This window comes from Bos taurus, chromosome 6 (genome assembly GCF_002263795.3).
Source record: "Bos taurus isolate L1 Dominette 01449 registration number 42190680 breed Hereford chromosome 6, ARS-UCD2.0, whole genome shotgun sequence".
Classification (NCBI taxonomy): Eukaryota; Metazoa; Chordata; class Mammalia; order Artiodactyla; family Bovidae; genus Bos; species Bos taurus.
In genome coordinates this window covers 6365165-6389056 of record NC_037333.1, presented here as the reverse complement: position 1 = coordinate 6389056, position 23892 = coordinate 6365165, and the positions used below count along the sequence as shown (strand labels likewise).

General features: G+C 41.0%; 1 protein-coding gene and 1 long non-coding RNA gene across 9 annotated transcripts in view; one reads left to right on the top strand and one right to left on the bottom strand.

Annotated features, from left to right (window-relative positions):
- Window positions 1-23892, bottom strand: part of LOC101906469 (uncharacterized) — a 358594-nt gene that overhangs the window by 42223 nt on the left and 292479 nt on the right. The window lies entirely within an intron of this gene.
- Window positions 1-23892, top strand: part of SYNPO2 (synaptopodin 2) — a 204206-nt gene that overhangs the window by 45597 nt on the left and 134717 nt on the right.

Here is a 23892-nt window from a genome sequence, read left to right as displayed (position 1 = left end):
GATGATGCTGTTAAAGTGCTGCATTCAATATGTCAGGAAATTTGGAAAACTCAGCAATGGCTGCAGGATTGGAAAAGGTCTGTTTTCATTCCAATCCCAAAAAAGGGCAATGCCAAAGAATGTTCAAAATACCTTACAAGTGAGCTGATTTCACATGCTAGCAAGGTAATGCTCAAAATCCTCCAAGCTAGGCTTCAACAGTTCGTGAAAGGAGAAATTCCAGATGTACAACCTGGATTTTGAAAAGGCAGAGGAAGCAGAGATCAAGTTGCCAACATCCACTGGATCACAGAAAAAGCAAAGGAGTTCCAGAAAAACACCTACTTCTGCTTCACTGAGTATGCTGAAGCCTTTGACTGTGTGGATCACAACAAACTGTGGAAATTTCTTAAAGAGATGGGAATACCATACTACCTTATCTGTCTCCTGATAAACTTGTATGCAGGTCAAGAAGCAACAGTTAAAACTGGACATGGAACAACGGACTGATTCAAAATTGGGAAAAGAGTATTTCAAGACTGTATATTGTTTCCCTGCTTATTTAACTTATATGGAGAGCATCATGCAAAATACTGGGCTGGATGAAGCACATGCTGGAATCAAGATTTCTGGGAGAAATATTAACAACCTCAGATATATAGATGATACCACTCCAATGGCAGAAAGTGAGGAGGAACTAAAGAGCCTCTTGATGAAGATGAAAGAGGAGAGTGTAAAAGCTGGCTTAAAACTCAACATTCAAAAAACTAAGATCATGACATCTGGTCCCATCACTTCATGGCAAATCAGTTCAATTCAGTTCAGTCTCTCAGTTGTGTCTGACTCTTCACAACCCCAAGGACTGCAGCATGCCAGGCTTCCCTGTCCATCACTAACTCCCAGAGCCTGCTCAAACTCATGTCCATTGAGTCAGTGATGCCATCCAACCATCTCATCCTCTATCATCCCCTTCTCCCCCTGCCTTCAATCTTTCCCAGAATCAGGGTTTTTTCCAGTGAGTCAAGTCTTCACATCAGGGGGCCAAAGTAAATAGATGGCAAATAGATGGGGGAAATGTGGAAACAGTGACAGATTTTATTTTGGGGACTCCCAAATCACTGAGCATGGTGATTGCAGTTATGAAATTAAAAGACACTTGCTTCTTGGAAGAAAAGTTATGACAAACCTAGACAATGTATCAGAAAGCAGAGACATCATTTTGTTGACAAAGGTCTGTATAGTCAAAGCTATGGTTTTCCCAGTAGTCATATATGGATGTGAGTGTTGGACCATAAGAAGGCTGGGCACCAAAGAATTGATGCTTTTGAACTGTGGTGCTGGAGAAGACTGTTGAGAATCCCATGGACTGTATGGAGATCAAACCTGTCAATCCTAAAGGAAGTCAGTCCTGAATATTCATTGGAAGGACCGCTGTTGAAGCTGAAACTCCAATACTTTGACCACCTGATGTGAAGAGATAACTCACTGAAAAAGACCTTGATAGGAAAGATTGAGGGCAGGAGGAGAGGCGGGTAACAAAGGATGGGATGGTTGGATGGCATCACTGACTCAATGGACATGAATTTGAGCAAACTCTGGGAGACCAATGGAAGACAGAGGATCCTGTGTGCTGCAGTCCATGGGGTTGCAAAGGGTCAGACACGACTTAGTGACTGAAACAAAAACAACTGGCGTCAATAAGGGTCGATTTTATGCATAATTTAAAAATCAGCGAATATTTGTTTATCTCCTGGTTGAAAACTCTTTACTACAGCAGTCATTAATTTGAATTCTACAAATACAAGTTTGTTTTTTTCCCCTGAATTAAACACTTCTCAGCTCAAACTTGCAGCATGCTTTTAAACTCTGTTTCTTTTGCCCATTTTGGAAGGTGTCCATCCAGCACAGTGAAGCATAAGCAGTGTGCCAGCTGCTCTAAACCATTTGATTCTGGCTCTCCACAGCCTTGTAATCTCTTTCTTCAGCAGGTATTTTCGTTCTGACCAAAATGGTAAAACTTCCAAAAAGACTTCTAATAATAGCGCTTTCAACTATTTATAAGAGTTTTCACTTCAAAGATCCCATGATGTTTGAAAATACATGAGAGTGTTTTCGTTGACCTACCTGTATTCTGAGATAGAGGCAGTGCTGACCTCACAAGGAAGAAGGCAGCACTTAGTGTGAGATTCAAAGGAATATTCTAGTTTAGGAAAAACAAGTGCTCTGAAAAGCTTCCTGTCCTGCCATCAGAAACAGAGCAGAGTTTTGAGCTTGTATCTAACTGGTTATTGTTAATAAAATAAAAAATGTTATCCTTTGAAAGCAAGCATCTTGAAGCAATTGATCAGTTGAAAAATTTAAACTTTAGCCAACAAATTGCCAGATTTCTGGTACTATTGATACTCAATTACTTTATCCTGGCTCATGGATAAGATTTCCAAGAAATCTTCATGGAAACTGGGCACAGACCCTATTGAGGTTAAGTGCTTGCCATAAAATGGTGTTTCCTGTGTCAACATTAAGTTGCAACATGAGAGCACCTATATAAGAATTTCAGTTCAGTTTAGTCGCTCAGTCCTGTCTGACTCTTTGCGACCCCATGAATCGCAGCATGCCAGGCCTCCCTGTCCATCACCAACTCCCGGAGTTCACTCAGACTCACGTCCATCGAGTCAGTGATGCCATGCAGCCATCTCATCCTCTGTCGTTCCCTTCTCCTCCTGCCCCCAATCCCTCCCAGTATCAGAGTCTTTTCCAATGAGTCAGCTCTTCACATGAGGTGGCCAAAGTACTGGAGTTTCGGCTTCAGCATCATTCCCTCCAAAGAAATCCCAGGGCTGATCTCCTTCAGAATGGACTGGTTGGATCTCCTTGCAGTCCAAGGGACTCTCAGGAGTCTTCTCCAACACCACAGTTCAAAAGCATCAATTCTTCGGTGCTCAGCTTTCTTCACAGTCCAACTCTGACATCCATACATGACCACAGGGAAAACCATAGCCTTGACTAGATGGACCTTTGTTGGCAAAGTAATGTCTCTGCTGTTTAATATGCTGTCTAGATTGGTCATAACTTTCCTTCCAAGGAGTAAGTGTCTTTTAATTTCATGGCTACAGTCACCATCTGCAGTGATTTTGGAGCCCCCAAAAATAAAGTCTGACATGTTTCCACTGTTTCCCCATCTATTTCCCCTGAAGTGATGGGACCGGATGCCATGATCTTTGTTTTCTGAATGTTGAGCTTTAAGCCAACTTTTTCACTCTCCACTTTCACTTTCATCAAGAGGCTTTTTAGATCCTCTTCACTTTCTGCCTTAAGGGTGGTGTCATCTGCATGTCTGAGGTTATTGATATTTCTCCCGGCAATCTTGATTCCAGCTTGTGTTTCTTCCAGTCCAGCGTTTCTCATGATGTACTCTGCATATAAGTTAAATAAGCAGGGTGACAATATACAGCCTTGACAATACACTCCTTTCCAAATTTGGAACCAGTCTGTTGTTCCATGTCCAGTTCTAACTGTTGCTTCCTGACCTGCATACAGTTTCCTCAAGAAGCAGGTCAGGTGGTCTGGTATACCCATCTCTTTCAGAATTTTCCACAGTTTATTGTGATCCACACAGTCAAAGGCTTTGGCATAGTCAATAAAGCAGAAATAGATGTTTTTCTGGAACTCTCTTGCTTTTTCCATGATCCAGCAGATGTTGGCAATTTGATCTCTGGTTCCTCTGCCTTTTCTAAAACCAGCTTGAAAATCAGGAAGTTCACGGTTCATGTATTGCTGAAGCCTGGCTTGGAGAATTTTGAGCATTACTTTATTAGCATGTGAGATGAGTGCAATTGTGCTGTAGTTTGAGCATTCGTTGGCATTGCCTTTCTTTGGGATTGGAATGGAAACTGACCTTTTCCAGTCCTGTGGCCACTGCTGAGTTTTCCAAATGTGCTGACATATTGAGTGCAGCACTTTCACAGCATCATCTTTCAGGATTTGAAATAGCTCAACTGGAATTCCATCACCTCCACTAGCTTTGTTCGTAGTGATGCTTTCTCAGGCCCACTTGACTTCATATTCCAGGATGTCTGGCTCTAGGTCAGTGATCACACTATTGTGATTATCTGGGTCGTGAATATCTTTTTTGTACAGTTCTTCTGTGTATTCTTGCCACCGCTTCTTAATACCTTCTGCTTCTGTTAGGTCCATACCATTTCTGTCCTTTATCGAGCCCATCTTTGCATGAAATGTTCCCTTGGTATCTCTAATTTTCTTGAAGAGATCTCTAGTCTTTCCCATTCTGTTGTTTTCCTCTATTTCTTTGCACTGATCGCTGAGGAAGGCTTTCTTATCTCTTCTTGCTATTCTTTGGAGCTCTGCATTCAGATGCTTATATCTTTCCTTTTCTCCTTTGCTTTTTGCTTCTCTTCTTTTCACAGCTATTTGTAAGGCCTCCCCAGACAGCCATTTTGCTTTTTTGTATTTCTTTTCCATGGGGATGGTCTTGATCCCTGTCTCCTGTACAATGTCACGAACCTCATTCCATAGTTCATCAGGCACTCTATATAAGAATTTGCTCTCTGCAATTTAAAATCTGAAGTGGTGAATAACGATTGCTAATGAGAGTAACAGGCAGGTTCTTGGTAGTTCATTGGCATCATCACGGAAAGAAGTTCCCCTCTTTCTACAGTGTCCCTTACAAATTTTCCAAGGGCCAGGTTGTGTTATCTCTGCAACATTTCTCACATCTCCGTGTTACAAGGAGTCTCGTTAATGAATCATGTATCATACGCTCTACCCTGAAAATTCACAATTTTTTCACAGCCAACACTTGCTAAAATTCATTTTCCTAAGAGGGAGTAAAAGAATATAAAAATAATTTTCAAGGGAAAGAGACAAGTGAAAATATTTTATCTCAATACTGGAAAAGAAAGTAAATTTTGGAGTTTTTGGAATTCTTTGAATTCAAACTCAAAGGAAAGCTTAGCTTCCTTTACCAATATGCCAACAAAACAATATTTTTTATGTTTCCAGAGTCAGAATATGCCAAATTCAATAAAAGAGGAACAAGGTAGAATCTTTAAGCAGTGCTATTTAGGGTGGTGCATCATGGACTTTTTATTGTGGTGCTACACATAGGAAATGAAAGTGTTTTCATTGCATTTTGGGTGAACAGACAAGGTTGCTTCTGGCCTTAGGCTTCTGATCTAGGGTCTGGGCCTGTCTGGGTCCTGCATAGCTGCACAGAGGATTGAAGGAAAAAAATCAGTATCTTAACACTTTAATGGACCACAAACCAGCAGGTGGGAAGCAAGGTGATGGTAACATTTGGCTTTAGTGTATGACTGTGGTTTCATTTTTCAATTTACATATAGACACAGGTAAGTAGAGGACAGTAAAATTTGAACCCATTGAGGATGACCTACTGATATGGGAATCAAAAGCCAAATTCTATAAAATCAAAATATGAAAGATTAGAAAACATCATGCAAAATAGTTTAAGGTTCTTACAGTTCTACGTGTTGAGACATTATCAAAACTTTAAGTAAACCAAGAAACTATTTAAGCATTTAATATCAGTTCACAAGGTCATTAACCCATCAGTTCAGTTCAGTCGCTCAGTCATGTCCGACTCTTTGTGACCCCATGAATAGCAACACACCAGGCCTCCCTGTCCATCACCAACTCCCGGAGTTCACTCAGACTCACGTCCATTGAGTCAGTGATGCCATTAACCCATAGGATGTCTAAATTGATTGTAACTGCGTTTTTCATTGAGAGTAGCCCTGCATGGAGGAAGAAGGATTAAGTTTAGGCAAGTAGGAGGAAAAGTTTTCTGTAAGACTGCTTTAGATCTGTTTTAAATGCTTAGTAAATATTTAGTTGCAGTGTTGATTAACATAGTTTGTCCCAAAAGAGATACTGGTGGTTACAGAGGCCAGATTTTGACATAAATTGAGTTTATATGATTCAGAGATTAGGATTAAGAGATCTCTTGGTTTTTAAGTGGATCCCTGCATGCAAAATGCAGCTTGTCTCTTTTTCACTATGTTTCTGAGAATGGATGACTTTACACATATTTGGATAAGAATTGGAGTTAGGTATCATTCGGAGAAGGCAATGGCACCCCACTCCAGTACTCTTGCCTGGAGAATCCCATGGACAGAGGAGCCTGGTGGGCTGCAGTCCATGGGGTCGCGAAGAGTTGGACATGACTGAACGGCTTCACTTTCACTTTTCACTTTCATGCATTGGAGAAGGAAATGGCAACCCACTCCAGTGTTCTTGCCTGGAGAATCCCAGGGATGGGGGAGCCTGGTGGGCTGCCGTCTCTGGGGTCGCACAGAGTCGGACACAACTGAAGTGACTTAGCAGCAGCCACAGCAGCAGCAGCAGCAGCATCATTTGTTTACATGTATAGAAAACACACTCAAGCTGCCTAAACCAAAAATAAACTTCACTGGCTCATGTAATTGAAAAGTCCACATGATTGAAAAGCTGAGAAAGGCAGCTTTAGATCTGCTGATGTCCATAACTTGACTAGGTCTGGGTCCTTCTCTCTCCAGTTCTTTGCTTGATTTCCTTGTTTCTTCATTCTGTATGAGATCTCCCCTGTGATCCTAAGATGACGGCCAGTTATGGCAGAAGCCACATGCCTCTTATCTGTAACTGGTGGGAATAAACCATACTAGTCCCAGAATTCCCAAGAAATGACCAGAGAAATAAAATGTAGCCAGAGAAATAAAATGCACTCATTCCATAGTGTAGCTTCAAGCTCCTCCCAACCCCCCCAGTGTGACGCCAATGAACTACCCAAAGCACCAGATGGAAACCTGTGACTGTAAGAATGGTGAGAATGGGGGCTACCGACGTTACTAGTTAGATAGAGAATCTTAGGGATAGAAGGAGACTTAGAATCCAAACTGGACTTTCTTTTTTTTTATTTTTTTTTTAACTTTACAATATTGTATTGGTTTTGCCATATATCAAAATATTGCCAGACAACCAATGTAGTCAAACAAACTGACAGAACTTTACAAAACACTGATGCCAAAAATAGTCATTTAGTGTCTGTTGTGACAGTGAGCCACCACAGCCTGTGTGACTTTTGAACAATTCCACTGGGAAAGGCCTTCTCTACAATGAGCATAAATTTGCTTCCTTATCCACTGAGCCTTGTTTTACTCTTGTGGCCACATGACAGGTTTTCTAGTATATATTAAGATAGTTAAGACAGTCATTAGAGAAGGCGATGGCAACCCACTCCGGTGTTCTTGCCTGGAAAATCCCATGGATGGAGGAGTCTGGTAGGCTGCAGTCCATGGGGTCGCTAACAGTTGGACATGACTGAGCGATTTCACTTTCGCTTTTCACTTTCACGCATTGGAGAAGGAAATGGCAACCCACTCCAGTGTTCTTGCCTGGAGAATCCCAGGGACGGGGGAGCCTGGTGGGCTGCCGTCTATGGGGTCTCACAGAGTCAGACACGACTGAAGCGACTTAGCAGCAGCTGCAGCAAGATAGTCATTCTTAGTCTCCCTTTTCCAGGCTCAGCATCTCCCATTCTCTCCAAAGTTATTGATGTTGATAGATTCAAAACACCCTCACTCTTTTGACTTTTCTTCTTTATATGAATTCTGGCTAGGCAATTCCATACTCAGGTATTCAGTTCCATATGCTGACAAAGAGACTGTCCGCATGGCATTGGGAAGTGGTTTATCGCCATATGTAGAAAGATGTTGAGGAAAAGAAGACTAAATCTTGCAGAGAATCACCTAAGTAGCAGTCTGTAGAATCAATCTCAGAACTTAAACTAAAATACCTGCAGAATGTGGGCAAAAAATATGTCTTAGAACATGATTCTGCTAATCTCCAACCATTGATATTGGGCCTAATTACTTATTTCTGTTGTTGTAGACTTGAATTATTAGTATTCTAATAAATAAGTGCCTAATAATAGATACCATTAATATATATTTATTTTGTGATTTATTATATATGTATTTTTTATATTTGTATATAATAGTATGTGCTTGGTCGCTCAGGCGTGTCCGACTCTTTTCGATCCCATGGACTGTAGCCCACCAGGCTGTTCTGTCCGTGGGATTTTCCAGGCAAGAGAACTGGAGTGGGTTGCCATTTCCTTCTCCAACATAATAGTATATATATATACACACACACACACACACACACACATATAACATATACTATTTTGTTTTTAAAGATAATTCTTTTTATTGTCCCATAAAAGTTAATGAGAAAGTATTACATCAACGTGCCTTTGGATTCTGTCATTTGAAATATGAATTCTATCCTAACCATTAATGTTCTCCAACACAGTGACAACCCCCAGGATCTGCAACTTGAAGCATTTGTAAGGGAAATGTAACAGCTGTTCCTTAGCGGTAGATAGCTTTCTCCCACCTGTTTGTCTACCTCTCCCACCTAGAAACACCAAGAAAATTTAGTTACACTTACAACCTAATACCACTAACCAATAACTGTTACATCCATGGTTATCCTTTCATAAAATATTTGCACTGGTATTGTCTCTGAAAAGGGCTGGTCTCCATCAGACACAACAGAAGTGGGAAGGAGTTGAGCACTGACTTAAGGAAAGCCTCTGATGAGCTTTCTAGAGGTTTCTCTTTAATCCACTACCAAGTCTTATCAATCTACTTCTACAGACACCTCAAGCTCATTCCCTTTCTTGCAACCTTACTGCCACCACCAGTTCGGGAATCAGCATCAGTGACTTGGGACTCCTGCAGTGGTCTCCAGACTGCTCTCTTCCCATCCTTCGGTCTATTTTCCAACCAGCAGCCAGAGGACTTTCAACTGCAAATAGCATCATTCTTCTGTTTACTCAAAACTCTTCAATCGGTTTTCATGGCACTCAGGATGAATACAAAATTCCTCACGTGGTGTGCATGTCCAAGCCCATCTCCCTCCATTCTCTCAGTTAATACATTTCAGATATATTCATTTTCTATCTGTTTCACTAATAGAATCCACTCTTTCTGCCTCGAGTCCTTTCCCTATATTCCCTGTGCTGCTTGGAGCTTTCCCCATCTCTTTGCCTGACTCCTTTTAACTAATACCTCTTAGGCCAAGGATCATTTACTCTAGATTCCCCCCTGATAGCCTGAGTTTTATAGTCTCTAAAAGCATTGTCTACTTTCCTTTCAGAGCACCTATATGTGTCCACCCCTATCCACGGTTTCACTTTCCTCAGTTTCAATTACCAGTGGTCAACCGCAGTCTGAAAATATTAAATGGAAAATTCCACAAATAAGCAATTCATAAGTTTTAAATTGCATGCCAGGGAATTCCCTGGCAGGCCACTTGGTTAGGATTACCCGTCCCCACTGCAGGGGGCATGGGTTTGATCCTTAGTTGGGGGAACTAAGATCCTGTAAGCTGCATGGTGCACCCCCCACTTTTTTAATAAATAAATAAATTTCATGCCATTCTGAGTAGCATGACGAAATCCCACTCCATTATCCTGCCCTCCATCCTCACCCCCCACCACTGACCTCCTCTGCTCCTGACATCCAGCCATCGACATCATCATGGCTACATGACCCAGGAGCGCCTGAAGCGATAATCCTTCTGAGGTACTGTCAGAAGGTCAACAGTAGCCTCACACTAGGTCACAATGCCTTCATCATTCACCTCACTTCATCACTTAGGCATTTTATCATCTCATGTCATCAAAAGGAGAAGGGTGAACATAGCACAATAAGATATTTAGGAGAGACCACATTCATATCACTATTATGGCAGTGTAGTTGTTCTGCTTTTATTGTTAGTTATTGTTATTCATCACTTACTTGCCTAATTTATATGTTAAACCTTATCATAGGTATGTTTATATAAGGAAAAAAACAAAACAGTATGTGTAGGACTCAGTACTATCTGCAGTTTCAAGTATCCACTGGGAGTCTTGGAATGTACCCACCCCCTCAGATGAGGCCGGCCCTCTGTATTGTTTGATTGTTTGAAGTTCGCCGTGACCAGTAGGGCCACAAGCTGCTGGAGGAGTGGGTTGGCTCACTGCCAGTTTCTAGGATGTGGTCAAACAGACAGGCTTTGAATCCTCGTATCCTCACCTGGCAGCTGCTGGGGCTTTGAATACCCAGGCTCAGCTTCTCCATAGAGGAAATAATATTTAATTACAGAAAAACCCTTTTTATGGTTGTTGCAAGGCTCAGATCACAAAATGTAAAGTGCTAAGTGGAGTGCTTGGCATGTAACAGGTGTTTAGTTTATATTGGTTACCTAGATAGCATATTCAGAAGCACAGACATTACTTTGCCAACAAAGGTCCGTCTAGTCAAGGCTGTGGTTTTTCCAGTGGTCCTGTATGGATGTGAGAGTTGGACTGTGGAGAAGGCTGAGCACCAAAGAATTGATGCTTTTGAACTGTGGTGTTGGAGAAGACTCTTGAGAGTCCCTTGGACTGCAAGGAGATCCAACCAGTTCATTCTGAAGGAGATCAGTCCTGGGTGTTCTTTGGAAGGAATGGTGCTAAAGCTGAAACTCCAGTACTTTGGCCACCTCATGCGAAGAGCTGACTCATTGGAAAAGATTCTGATGCTGGGAGGGATTGGGGGCAGGAGGAGAAGGGGACGACAGAGGATGATATGGCTGGATGGCATCACTGACTCTATGGACGTGAGTCTGAGTGAACTCCGGGAGTTGGTGATGGACAGGGAGGCCTGGAGTGCTACAATTTATGAGGTCTCAAAGAGTCAGACATGACTGAGCGACTGAACTGAGCTGAACTGAACTAGTATATTATCATTGCTTTTAGGATATGTTTACTTATTGCAGGCAAAACCACTAGAAAATGATGTTTCTGGAATATTTCTAAAAAGTCCCTAGAAAAGTTATTGTTATACAAGTTAGAACAGTGTTTAAAAGATGTGTTTTTCACTAATAGCCTCACTGTGATTCTCCCTGAACGTTTTTATTAATTGTTAAATATTCCAGTGTAGCCATGCTAATATATATAGTTTAATCTATGTTTCAGAGGTTGTGTTAAAGTATGTTGAGATTTTTTTTATTTGTAAAATATATACAATACTTATTTTGGGGCTTCCGTGGTGGCTCAGATGGTAGAGAATCTGCCTGCAGTGCGGGAGACCAGGTCTGATCCCTGCGTTGGGAAGATCCCCTGGAGAAGGAAATGGCAAAGCACTCCAGTATTTTTGCCTGGAAAGTTCCATGGACAGAGGCACCTGGTGTGCTACAGTCCATAGGATTGCAAAGAGTCGGACACGACTGAATGGCTAACACTTTCACTTCACAGAGTTATTTTCAAATGCTTTTAAAAATAATCCACCACTACTCTATTTTTTCCATTGATATTGCTGAGTTGAACATATTTTAAACACACGACAAACGGTTTGGGCCTCTTGACAAAGACGTTTTGTTTTTATAAACTTCGACTTTTGAAGAATGATGATACTTTTTCCTTTTTCCTCTTTCTCTTCTCACAGTGGGATTTCCATGGGGGAGTTTTTTATATCTTCAGCAAGGTCTATACAGTGAAAATACTGCTCTGTGTAAAAGGATTATAACACTATATAGATTTTTCACTGTCAAACACCTTCCTTTGGGTAAATATTTATGTGAAATGAGGCACAGCATTTAAAATAGTCCTGAAGAAGCTGCATACTCTCCTTGACGACAACAACAACAAAGTTTGTGTATTAACAGTTGGCTTAACGGCGTCTGGCATAGAGAAGGACAAAAATATACTTTGGCCCTGTAATATTTATAGCATTGCCAGTTCAGTTTAACCATTGTGCCCTATTTAGGAATATTTTCTGAGTGAGCTTTATTTTAGTGTCTAAGAACGCGGTCGTAAGTTTGTGGCAGAGAGGCTCATGCTGACTGCAGGAGGTGGCAGAATGGTGATGTCGGTGCTGTGCTGCGGAGGGCGGACAGGGAACTCACACTGCAAAAAGCTCCCTAAACTCGTGCACACACTGACAAAGAAAACCCCGATAACAGTGGGGTAGCCACTTTGAAACATCATGTCGTGCTTTACGTGCTTTGCAAGGAGCACGGTCTTCATGAGTTTATAAACAAGAAAGGCGAGAGATTCCATTGTGTCATTCTGAGTGGTGCATTTCCACTTATGGCAGCAACTTGTTTATATGGCTTTCCCACTACACGAGAGTGAGCTACTCCAGATAATGCACGTGTCCCAGTTATCTGGAAGCTCAGCTGGAAGGCCTCATCGCTTTACACTTTGAATCTTTCTGACTTTTATGTAATCTTTACTTTAAAAACTAAAAATAGGGCTTCCCTGGTGGCTTGGTGGTAAAGAATCTGCCTGCTAATGCAGAAGAGACAGGTTCAATCCCTGCTCTGGGAAGCAACTAAGGCTATGTGCCACAAATATTGAGCCTGCAGTCTAGAGCCAGGAACCACAAATACTGAAGCCTCGGTGCTTTGGGGCCTGTGACCCCCAACAAGAGAGGCCACTGCAGTGAGAAGCCCATGCACTACAACTAGAGAGACCCCACTTCCCACAGCTAGAGAGAGCCCGGGTGCGGCAACGGAGACCCAGCACAGGCAGAAGAAAGACATGGTGAAATTATTTTTAAACAACTAAAAATAATTGCCATTGCATAATACATCTATTAAAAGTTTACATATCCTGTCTTGATGACTTAACAGAGTTTTGCATGAGCATCAATTTTCAAATTGTATTTGTTAAAATTTGTGAACATGTTAGCATTTATGCTAAAGAACGCTGGCATGCCGCATACAGAGCTTTTTTCGTTTCCTCTCTTTCACTTTTTAGCTTTCAGTGCCCTGTCAGCGTGTATGACTCTGTGTACCTCTAGTTCCATCTCCCCTCTCTTAATTTTTTGTTTCTAATCACCTGTAGATTAAAAAAAAAATTACTAGAATTATTTCCAAAATAGGAGTAAATTCTCTTTAAGTGATTACCCAAAAAATCTGTCCTATGACTCAAGCATGTGAACTTACATTTTTTTCACTTATTCAACAAATATAAGTTGAATGCCTACTCTGTGCGTGTTCATTCCCAGTCACCAACTTCATTCAGGATGCTATCAATCTTTTCTGATATTGCTTTAAAAATCTACTAGCTGATCTCTGCCCCTACAAAGCATCCAGAACAATCTTCTAGGAAAACAGAGTAAATCCTGTTAGTTACTTGATTTAAATACTTAAGGCTTTTGGTTGCCTGCAGGATGAATATTTTGAGTGAATCGGCATTTCTGCTCTCTTACCCCAGCTTGGTCACACCTGGCCATTTATATATTCTTGTCTCCCTGCGTGAAATGTATTCCCCATGTATCCTCCTTACCAACTCTGTCCTTCCTCAGGGAAGCACTTATGGTCCCCTTGACAACAACACGTTAATCTTTCTGTGTCATCTCAACAAGTGTACCTGTGGGATTTAAGTTTTTAGGGGTGACTGAGGGACAACACAGAGAGGTTAGCGCCATTGAAAGAAGCGAGGTTAATGCCACTACACTTGTAGAGAGGAGGGGGACACGTTGTGCCATGCAGGGTCACACAGGGACGCACCGATATCAGTCAGGATGTAGGAAGGAATGAGGGGAAAGCATAGGCCGCAGTCTGTACTGTGTTTCCCATGGGAAGGGGCAGGAAGACAGTTTAGGGTTGGCTAGTTTGAGTAATTCTAGCAGGCTTTGGGCCATAGGGGCAGTCCTACTTGTCTGACACCTGGACCTACATTGATTTAGGGCAGCGGAAGTACTGGCTTGGCAGATGAGGGTTAAAGATGGTTGGGGGTAGAGACTCAAGATTGGCTCGTTCTCATACGAAAGCAGTGCTTCCAGGCATGTTATTTACTGTTTTAGGAATTAACTAGCAGTCTCTCTCCTGCCACAACAACCTTTGCCAAGATGTCAAAACATCATAAAATATAGACAATAAGAAATATAGAGAGACAATAAAAAACATGATTAATATACTTATCACCTGTTGTGGCATGGCACATCTCACACTGGGTTACTTAACATCTCCCAAACTTGTTAAATTGTAGGCTTCTTGAGAGCAGGGATCTTGTCTGTCTTGTTCACTATGGTAGCCCCATTGCCCATGGGAGTATCTCTCACTTGGTAGACACTCAGTGAATATTAGTGGAATGAAAAAGAATGGATACCTTTCTACCTGGCATATGGAGTTAGTGTCTCACCTGAAAGCACCACATTTTTTCCCCCCCAAATACAGATTTTGTTATACCGATTAATTAAAATATACTTTTATTTGGTTTAAATTTGAAGGGGTGTTTTCCTTTCAAACTAATTTGTCTAAGCATAGTATGTATTATTTAAAACTCTGTAAAGAAACCAACACATCTCCATGTTTCTTGCGTAGCCAGTGATTCTTTACTGGGACAGTTTTGCTCTATAGGGGACCTTCAGCATTGTCTGGAGACATTTTTGGTTCTCACAACTGGCATCTAGTGGATAGAGGCCAGAGATGTTACTATCTATCCTATATAATACACAAAACAGCCCCCTGCAACAGTTTTCCAATCTAAATAGTGCTAACATTGGAAAACCTTCTGTTAGACGTGATGTGTTTGACAAGTTCACCTAAAAAGACCTCCAACAACTAACCACGTCCTCCAACTCTTCCATGAAGCAATTACCAGCTCAGTAGCGGATATCTTAGAGGTAAACACAGCAGCCCTGAGGGGAAAAGTAATTCTTAGAGGAGGACATCTGGCAAGCTGCAGAGAGGGGTTCAGCATTTGAGCAGGCACCACAAAAGGAGATCTAAGTGGATTGATACATAGCATGATGACACCGAGGTCTGGGCTTAAAATGAGTACTGAAATTATAGGCTTTTTAGCTGACAGTTGAAAGGCATGACTTTAAGTTAACATAAGTGATGTAGGGGGGAAGGAACAATCATATAGAGCCTATAACTCCAAAATTGCTCTCTTTAAAAGTGGAGTTGTCTTCTTCAGCTTAACATACTTCCAGTGATCAAAGCAATGCTGTCATTCCTTTCTGGAACTGTCTTTAGAGCTTTTGTCATGCTCTTTTGAAGAACATCAGAAGTTTCAAACATTGCCCTTTTAGGCAGGAATTTGCTTTGGGGGAAAAATCAAGTTATTTGGACCTATATATGGTGAATAAGGACAATCATCCATGCTTCTAAAACAGTGTTCATAAAAATTGAAGACAGGCTATAAATTATATGAATATGACTTTAAAGGCAGTTCTGAAAAGGAGGTTTAGAAATGTTTTGAGCTAAGTTGATGACATTAGAGTAAATGTATAGCCTCTTGAGATGATCATTTTCAGGAGAAATGCTCATATTGAGGTATGAGTGTTAGCAAAACATAACTAATAGTCATACTGATTTCAGTGCTACAGATATATGTGGAAATAATGCAAAGTGTGTGCACAACCAAATTTATGTCAGTATGAGAATGTTTAGGACAGGTCTTATAGTGCTTTTTATATGTAAAAGTTTAAATTCCCTCCCCCCCCCAGTTTTATTGAGGTATAAATGACACATACATATGAAAGAAAAGTGAAAGTTGCTCAGTCGTGTCCAACTCTTTGTAGCCTCATGGACTATACAGTCCATGGAATTCTCCAAGTAAGAAGACTCGAGTTGGGTAGCCGTTCCCTTCTTCAGGGGATCATCCCAAACCAGGGATCAAACCCAGGTCTCCCACATTGGAGGCAGATTTTTTACCAGCTGAGCCACCAGGGAAGCCCTATTATATATAATTGTATTTGTTTAAGGTAATGGAAACAGTGAGAGACTTTGTTTTCTTGGGATCCAACATCACTGCAGATGGTGACTGCAGCCATGAAATTAAAAGACTCTTACTCCTTGGAAGGAAAGTTATGACCAACCTAGACAGCATATTAAAAAGTAGAGACATTACTTTGCCAACAAAGGTCCATCTAGTCAAAGCTTTGGTTTTTCCAGTAGTCATGTATGGATGTGAGAGTTGGACTATAAAGAAAGCTGAGCACCTAAGAATTGATGCTTTTGAACTGTGGTGTTGGAGGAGACTCTTGAGAGCCACTTGGACTGCAAGGAGATCCAACCAGTCCATCCTAAAGGAAATCAGTCCTGAATATTCATTGGAAGAACTGATGCTGAAGCTGAAACTCCAGAACTTTGGCCACCTGATGTGAAGAGCTGACTCATTAGAAAAGACCCTGATGCTGGGAAAAATTGAGGGCAGGAGGAGAAGGGGATGACAGAGGATGAGATGGTTGATTCAATGGACATGAGTTTGAGTAATCTCCAGGAGTTGGTGATGGATAGGGAGGCCTGGCATGATGCAGTCCATGGAGTCGCAAAGAGTCAGACACAACTGAGCAACTGAACTGAATTGACTGATACAAAATAATGACTTGATATATGCGTTTCTTGCAAATGATCACCACAGTAAGTTTAGTTAACAGCCATCACCTCATATAGTTATCAGTTTTTTCCCTTGTGATGAGAACTTTTAAGATCTATTCTCTTAGCTACCTTTAAATATAGAATACAGTATTGTTAACTGTAGTCCCCCTACTGTACATTACATCCCCAGAACTTGTTAATCTTACAATTGGAAGTTTGTATTTCAGTATAAATTATCCCTTTTCTTCACCTCCAACTCCCACTGCTAGCAACCACCAATCTGTCCTCTGTTAAAGTTTAATTATGGCAGAAAGTGAAGAGGAACTAAAAAGCCTCTTGATGAAAGTGAAAGAGGAGAGTGGAAAAGTTGGCTTAAAGCTCAACATTCAGAAAACTAAGATCATGGCATCTGGTCCCATCACTTCATGGGAAATAGAGGGGGAAACAGTAGAAACAGTGTCAGACTTTATTTTTGGGGGCTCCAAAATCACTGCAGATGGTGACTGCAGCCATGAAATTAAAACACGCTTACTCCTTGGAAGGAAAGTTTTGACCAACCTAGACAGCATATTCAAAAGCAGAGACATTACTTTGCCAACAAAGGTCCATCTAGTCAAAGCTTTGATTTTTCCAGTAGTCACGTATGGATGTGAGAGTTGGACTATAAAGAAAGCTGAGCGCTGAAGAATTGATGCTTTTGCACTGTGGTGTTGGAGAAGACCCTCGAGAATCCCTTGGACTGCAAGGAGATCCAACCAGTCCATTCTAAAGGAGATCAGTCTTGGGTGTTCATTGGAAGGACTGATACTGAAGCTGAAACTCCAGTACTTTGGCCACCTCATGCAAAGAATTGACTCATTGGAAAAGACCCTGATGCTGGAGGGATTGAGGGCAGGAGGAAAAGGGGACGACAGAGGGAGAGATGGCTGGATGGCATCACTGACTTGATGGACATGAGTTTGGGTAGACTCCAGGAGTTGGTGATGGACAGGGAGGCCTGGCGTGCTGCGATTCATGGGGTCGCAAAGAGTCGGACACGACTGAGCAACTGAACTGAACTGAACTGAACCACACTTCAAAATCTGGGAATTTCTACGTTAGGCAAGAAGGTATTTAAGTTCTTTCCTCAGATGTCAACTTTACATTGGCCACATAGACCTTATTTAGGATGGCTTTTCAGTGTTAAATCAAATGTATGTCTCATGTACTTGAGATAGGTTAGTGTTATAATAGAAGAAGTAATAAAAGTCTGCTCCCAGTAGAGTAGCAATGGATCACAGTTTGGCTGGGAGTGTCCTGATTTTAAAGCTGAAAGTCCTGCTTCCTGGGAAACCCCTTAGTCCCAGGTAAATTGAGATGGTTACAAAACTCCCAGTCACATAGCTAACCCCTCTATTCTTTTTGGACTCTCTGAAGTGAAAAGAGTTTGTTGTGATCCACACAGTAAAAGGCTTCAGTGTAGTCAATGAAGCAGAAGTAGATGTTTTTCTGGAATTCCCTTGCTTTTTCTGTGATCCAGTGGATGTTGGCAATTTGATCTCTGCTTCCTCTGCCTTTTCTAAATCCAGCTTGTACATGTGGAAGTTCTAAGTTCATGTATTGTTGAAGCCTAGTTTGAAGAATTTTGAGCATTACCTTGCTAGCATATGAAATGAACACAATTGTACAGTAATTTGAACATTCCTTGACATTGTCCTTCTTTGGAGTTGGAATGAAAACTGACCTTTTCTGGCCTTCTGCAAAACCTGTATGCAGGTCAAAAAAGCAATGGGTAGACCCAGACATGGAACAATGGACTGTTCAAAATTGGGGGAAGGAGTACATCAAGGCTGTATATTGTCACCCTGCTTATTTAACTTATATGCAGAGTACATCAATGCAAACTGCCAGGCTAAATGATCAAAAGATGTAATCAAGATTGCCAGGAGAAATATCAATAACCTCAGATATGCAGATGATACCACTTCAATGGCAGAAAATAGGAACTAAAGAGCCTCTTGATGAAAGTGAAAGAGGAGAGTGAAAAATCAGGCTTAAAACTCAACATTCATAAAACTAAGATCATGGCATCTGGTCCCATCACTTCATGGCAAATAGATGGGGACAAAATGGAAACAATGACAGACTTTATTTTCTTGGGCTCCCAAGTCACTGCAGATGGTGACTGCAGCCATGAAATTAAAAGTGCTTGCTCCTTGGAAGAAAAGCTATGACAAACCTAGACAGCATATTAAAAAGCAGAGACATCACTTTGCTGACAAAGGTTGGTATAGTCAAAGCTATAGTTTTTCCAGTAGTCATGTATGGATGTGAGAGTTGGACCGTAAAGAAGGCTGAGCACTCAACAATTGATGCTTTTGAATTTTGGTGCTGGAGAAGACTCTTCAGAGTCCATTGGACAGTAAGGAGATCAAACCAGTCAATCCTAAAGGAAATCAATCCTGAATATTCATTGGAAGGACTGAAGGTGAAACTAAAGTTCCAATACCTTGCCATCTGATGTGAAGAGCTGACTCATTAGAAAAGACCCTGGTGCTGGGAAAGATTGAAGGCTGGAGGAGAAGGGGATGACAGAGGATGAGATGGTTGGATGACATCACCGACATGATGGACATGAGTTTGAGCAAGCTCTGGAAGCTGGTGATGGACAGGGAAGCCTGGCGAGCTGCAGTCCATGGGGTCACAAAGAGTTGGATATGACATAGGGACTGAGCAATGACAGTGAAAACGAAACAATGCCTTCCCATAATAAATAAAGGAAAAGGACATATCCCTACTGGGAGAAGCATAGCAACTCGAGTCAAACAGCAATATATGTTAGTTGAAAGTAGGCTGAGTGAATTACTTTTTAAGAAAATCAATTGGTTTATTTTATTTTGAGGCTAATTACTTTACAATATTGTGGTGGTTTTTCCCATACATTGACATGAATCAGCCATGGGTGTACAAGTGTCCCCCCATCCTGAACCTCCCTCCCAGTTGTCCCAGTGCACCCGCTTTGAGTGCCCTGCTTCATGCATTGAACTTGCACTGGTCTTCTATTTTACATATGGTAATATATGTGTTTCAATGCTATTCTCTCAAATCATCCCACTCTCCCCTTCTCCCACAGAGTCCAAAGTCTGTTGTTTACATCTCTTCTCTTTTGCTGTCTTGCATATTGGGTCGTCGTTACCATCTATTCCATATATATGCATTAATATACTATATTGGTGTTTCTTTCTCTGACTTACTTCACTCTGTATAATAGGCTCCAGTTTCATCCACCTCATTACAATGGACTCAAATGTGTTCTTTTTTAATAGCTGAGTAATATTCCATTGTGTATATGTATCATAATGTCCTTATCCATTTGTCTGCTGATGGACATCTAGGTTGCTTCCATGTCCTAGCTATTGTAAACAGTGCTGCAATAAACATTGGGGTACATGTGTCTCTTTCACTTCTGGTTTCCTTGGTGTGTATACCCAGCAGTGGGATTTCTGGGTCATATGGAAGTTCTATTTCCAGTTTTTTAAGGAATCTTCACACTGTTCTCCATAGTAGTTTTACTAGTTTGCAGAAGGTTCATAGCAATACAAGCCTACCTCAAGAAAAAAGAGAAACATGAAATAAACAACCTACCTTTACACCTAAAGCAGCTAGAAAAAGAACAGAAGAACTCCAAAGTTAGTAAAAGGAAAGAAATCATAAAAATCACTAACTTTTATGCCAATGCAAACTGAAGCACAAACTGAAGTGCGTGCATGCCCAGTCATGTCTGACTCCTTGTGCTCCCATGGACTGTAGCCTACCAGGCTCCTCTGTCCATGGGATTTCCCAGGCAAGAATACTGGAGTGGTTTGCCATTTCCTACTGCAAGGTATCTTCCCAACCCAGGGATAGAACTTGTGTCTCCTGCATTGGCAGGTAAATTCTTTACCGCTGTACCACCTGGGAAATCCTAAACTGAAATCAGAAGTTTTACTTTATGGCAATGATGCAGGCCACGTTTTACTGACCTACAGTAACAACAACTGTGATAATAAAAAGAATAGTAACACAGTTTTATGCTTTACCCATTATGCTTTTCATATTTATTTTGGTTTTTAGGAGACATGTTTTAGCAACTAATGTCCTTGGGCAAGGAAATAATTGATTTACTTGGTGATTCAGTGACATTGTACAGTAGATCTGGCAATTGTAGACAGTGCTTGAAAAATGAATCATAATGGAATCTGTGCTCAATTGTGTCTGACTCTTTGGAACCCTATGGTGTAGAGCTAGCCAGGCTCCTCTGTCCATGGGATTCTCCAGGCAAGAATACTGGAATGTGTTGCCATTCCCTTCTTTAGGGGATCTTTCTGAGCCAGGGATTGAACCTCTGTCTCTTGTGTCTCCTGCACTGCCAGGTGGATTCTTTATCATTGAGCCACCTGGGAAGCCCATGGTGGAGTTTAGCTGAGAGTTAACATTAAAAATCTACACCATTGAGGGGATATTTATGGTTTTATATATATAGGAAAGAGAATAGTGCGGTGATAAATTACTGAGGTCAGGAGGAGTTGTGTTTGCATCCTGCCTTAACTGGAGTATGACTGTGAACTAGTTGTTGGCCTCTGTAAACCTCACTTCCTTCACAGAATCAGTCAGTTCAGTTGCTCAGTTGTGTCCAACTCTTTGCGACCCAATGGATTGCAGCACACCAGGCTTTCTTGTCTATCACCAACTCCCGGAGCTTGCTCAAACTCATGTCCATCGAGTTGATGATGCCATCCAATCATTTTATTCTCTGTCATCCCCTTCTCCTCCTGCCTTCAATCTTTCCCAGCATCAGGGTCTTTTCAAATGAGTCAGTTCTTCGCATCAGGTGGCCAAAGTATTGGAGTTTCAGCTTCAGCTTCAATCCTTCCAATTAATATTCAAGGTTGATTTCTTTTAGGATTGACTGGTTTGATCTCCTTGCAGTCCAAGGGACTCTCAAGAGTCTTCTCCAATACCACAGTTCAAAAGCATCAACTCTTCAGTGCTCAGCTTTCTTTATGGTCCAACTCTCATATCCATACGTGACTATTGGAAAAACCAATTGCTTTGACTAGATGGACCTTTGTTGGCAAAGTGATGTCTCTGCTTTCTAAGGAGCAAGCGTCTTTTAATTTCATGGCTGCAGTCACCATCTGCAGTGATTTTGGAGCCCAAGAAAATAAAGTCTGTCACTGTTTCCATTTTGTCCCCAAGTATTTGCCATGAAGTGATGGGACCGGATGCCATTATCTGTTTTTTGAATGTTGAGTTTCAAGCCAGATTTTTCATTCTCTTCTTTCACTTGCAGAAAGAAGTGAAGTTCTTCTTCACTTTCTGCCATATGGGTGGTGTCATCTAAATATCTGAGGTTATTGATATGTCTCCTGGCAATCTTGATTCCAGCTTGTGTTGCATCCAGCCCGGCATTTCACATGATGTACTCTGCATATAAGTTAAATAAGCAGGGTGATAATATGCAGCCTTGACATACTCCTTTCCCAATTTGGAACCAGTCTGTTGTCCCATGTCCAGTTCTAACCATTGCTTCTTGACCTGCATACAGATTTCTCAGGAGGCAGGTCAGGTGGTCTGGTATCCCATCTCTTTCAGCATTTTCCACAGTGTGTTGTGATCCACAAAGTCAAAGGCTTTGATGTAATCAATAAAGCAGACATAGATGTTTTTCTAGAACTCGCTTGCTTTTTCTAAAACAGGTACAGTTATGGTACTTGTCTCCTGGAACTTCTGTTTATTAAATGCCAATGAATGTACAATACTTAGTACTGTGCTTAGCATGTAGTAAGCACAAAATAAATGTGAACCATTGTTATTTGCACCTACCAAAAGTTTCTGTAATGGTGTATCCTGACTGTATTTGAGTCATGTTATTTCTTTGAGTCCTTATTTTCTATCCATTACTTTTTGTAGAAGGGTCTTGTTTAAAAACTATACAAAGAACACAAAGAATTTTGATAAAAGATGTTTTGCTATGTATCATTCTAGGTTCCAGAGGTCAATGTATAGTGTTATTCTAAAAGAATACTGATAGGAAATAGCTCACCCATGACAGAAAACCCTTGGCTGTCCCAAATCAGAATAAGTTAAAGAAACTAAAAAAGAAATTCTAAAAACTAAAAGTGAACAATTAAAAGAAAAAAATCCAATAACAATTAGAACCAGATTTGAACTACTAGTATATCTTGCAAATGATTTTATGTATATCTTAGGCAGGAGACATTGAAACACATCTTATTTGGGACAAGAAAGTAAGATATGTTATCCATATGTATTAAGATAAAAGACGTTGGCAACCAAGTGATGACAACCAAGGGAGTTGTTATACAGGTATTAAAAAGCAAGATGATGTGCCCCAGATTATCCTAACTTCTGAAGTTCTATAACATGATGACTTCAAAATTAGTGTGTTACATATATGGAATTGAAATAGTCAACATTTTGTCCCTCAAAAGTTTCTCTTGTGGCTGTTTTGAAAGCAATTGTTGATGGAATACTGTAACACTCTTTAAAAACACTATCAGGAAAATACCTGGAAAAAGCAAGGTATGTCCATTGCAGGACTCTGTAGATAAAGGCATGTCAGGATCACGTGGTCATCTACTAACCAGAGGTAGAGTGAAAAAAAAGAAGATGGTGGGGAGACAGCACGTGAAGCAACTCTCATCCAGAAAGTTCCTTATATAATAAACAGGTCCAGATGCCATAGACTTAAAGCCATGTATTCTCCTGTAGTGTATATGATCTTATTTTGTGTATGAGACCTGACTTTGAGGGTTTAGAAAGAAAGGAAAGATATTAGGCAAAACCAGCACTTTCTTGCCAAATGAGGGCTCGAGATGTGCTGTTTAGGGGGCTCCAGTGATGGCACCCCACTCCAGTACACCCCACTCCATCCATGGAAAATCCCATGGACGGAGGAGCCTGGTGGGCTGCAGTCCATGGGGTTGCACAGAGTCGGACATGACTGAAGCGACTTAGCAGCAGCAGCAGCAGCAGTAGCAGCGCTGTTTTGAATACAAGTGACAGGTGCTTAGGAGAGGTCACTGACTATCACATTCTTTCTGTGACCCAGTTTTAGAAATCTGTCACCCAAGAAGAGAACAGCTCTCAAAGGATTCCATACCCTGGCCATCACCCCAGGTTAGCCTCTGCTTTCCTATGTGAGCCTCCACTTCATTTGCTCACTCTCTGTTGCATCCCAACTATAAAACAAAGGCAGTTACTGGTTATTCCTTTTGTGTTTTTAAACTATTAGAATTAGTACACTGCACCTTCTGTCTTCATTAATATTGTTGGAGATTGTAAAATACTAAAAAGTTATATTAAGTTTTATTAGTCTCCCTATAATTGCCTCTAACATTTCAAATCTATCAGAACATAATCGAGCATGTTCTCATTTCTAAATGTCTCATGTAAAGTGCTAAGAGAATGCCATGAGTATTTTAAGAGTGAAATCAATAAAGGCTTTCTATTTTACTGTAAAAATGAGTATGGTTAAAAGAAATATATTTA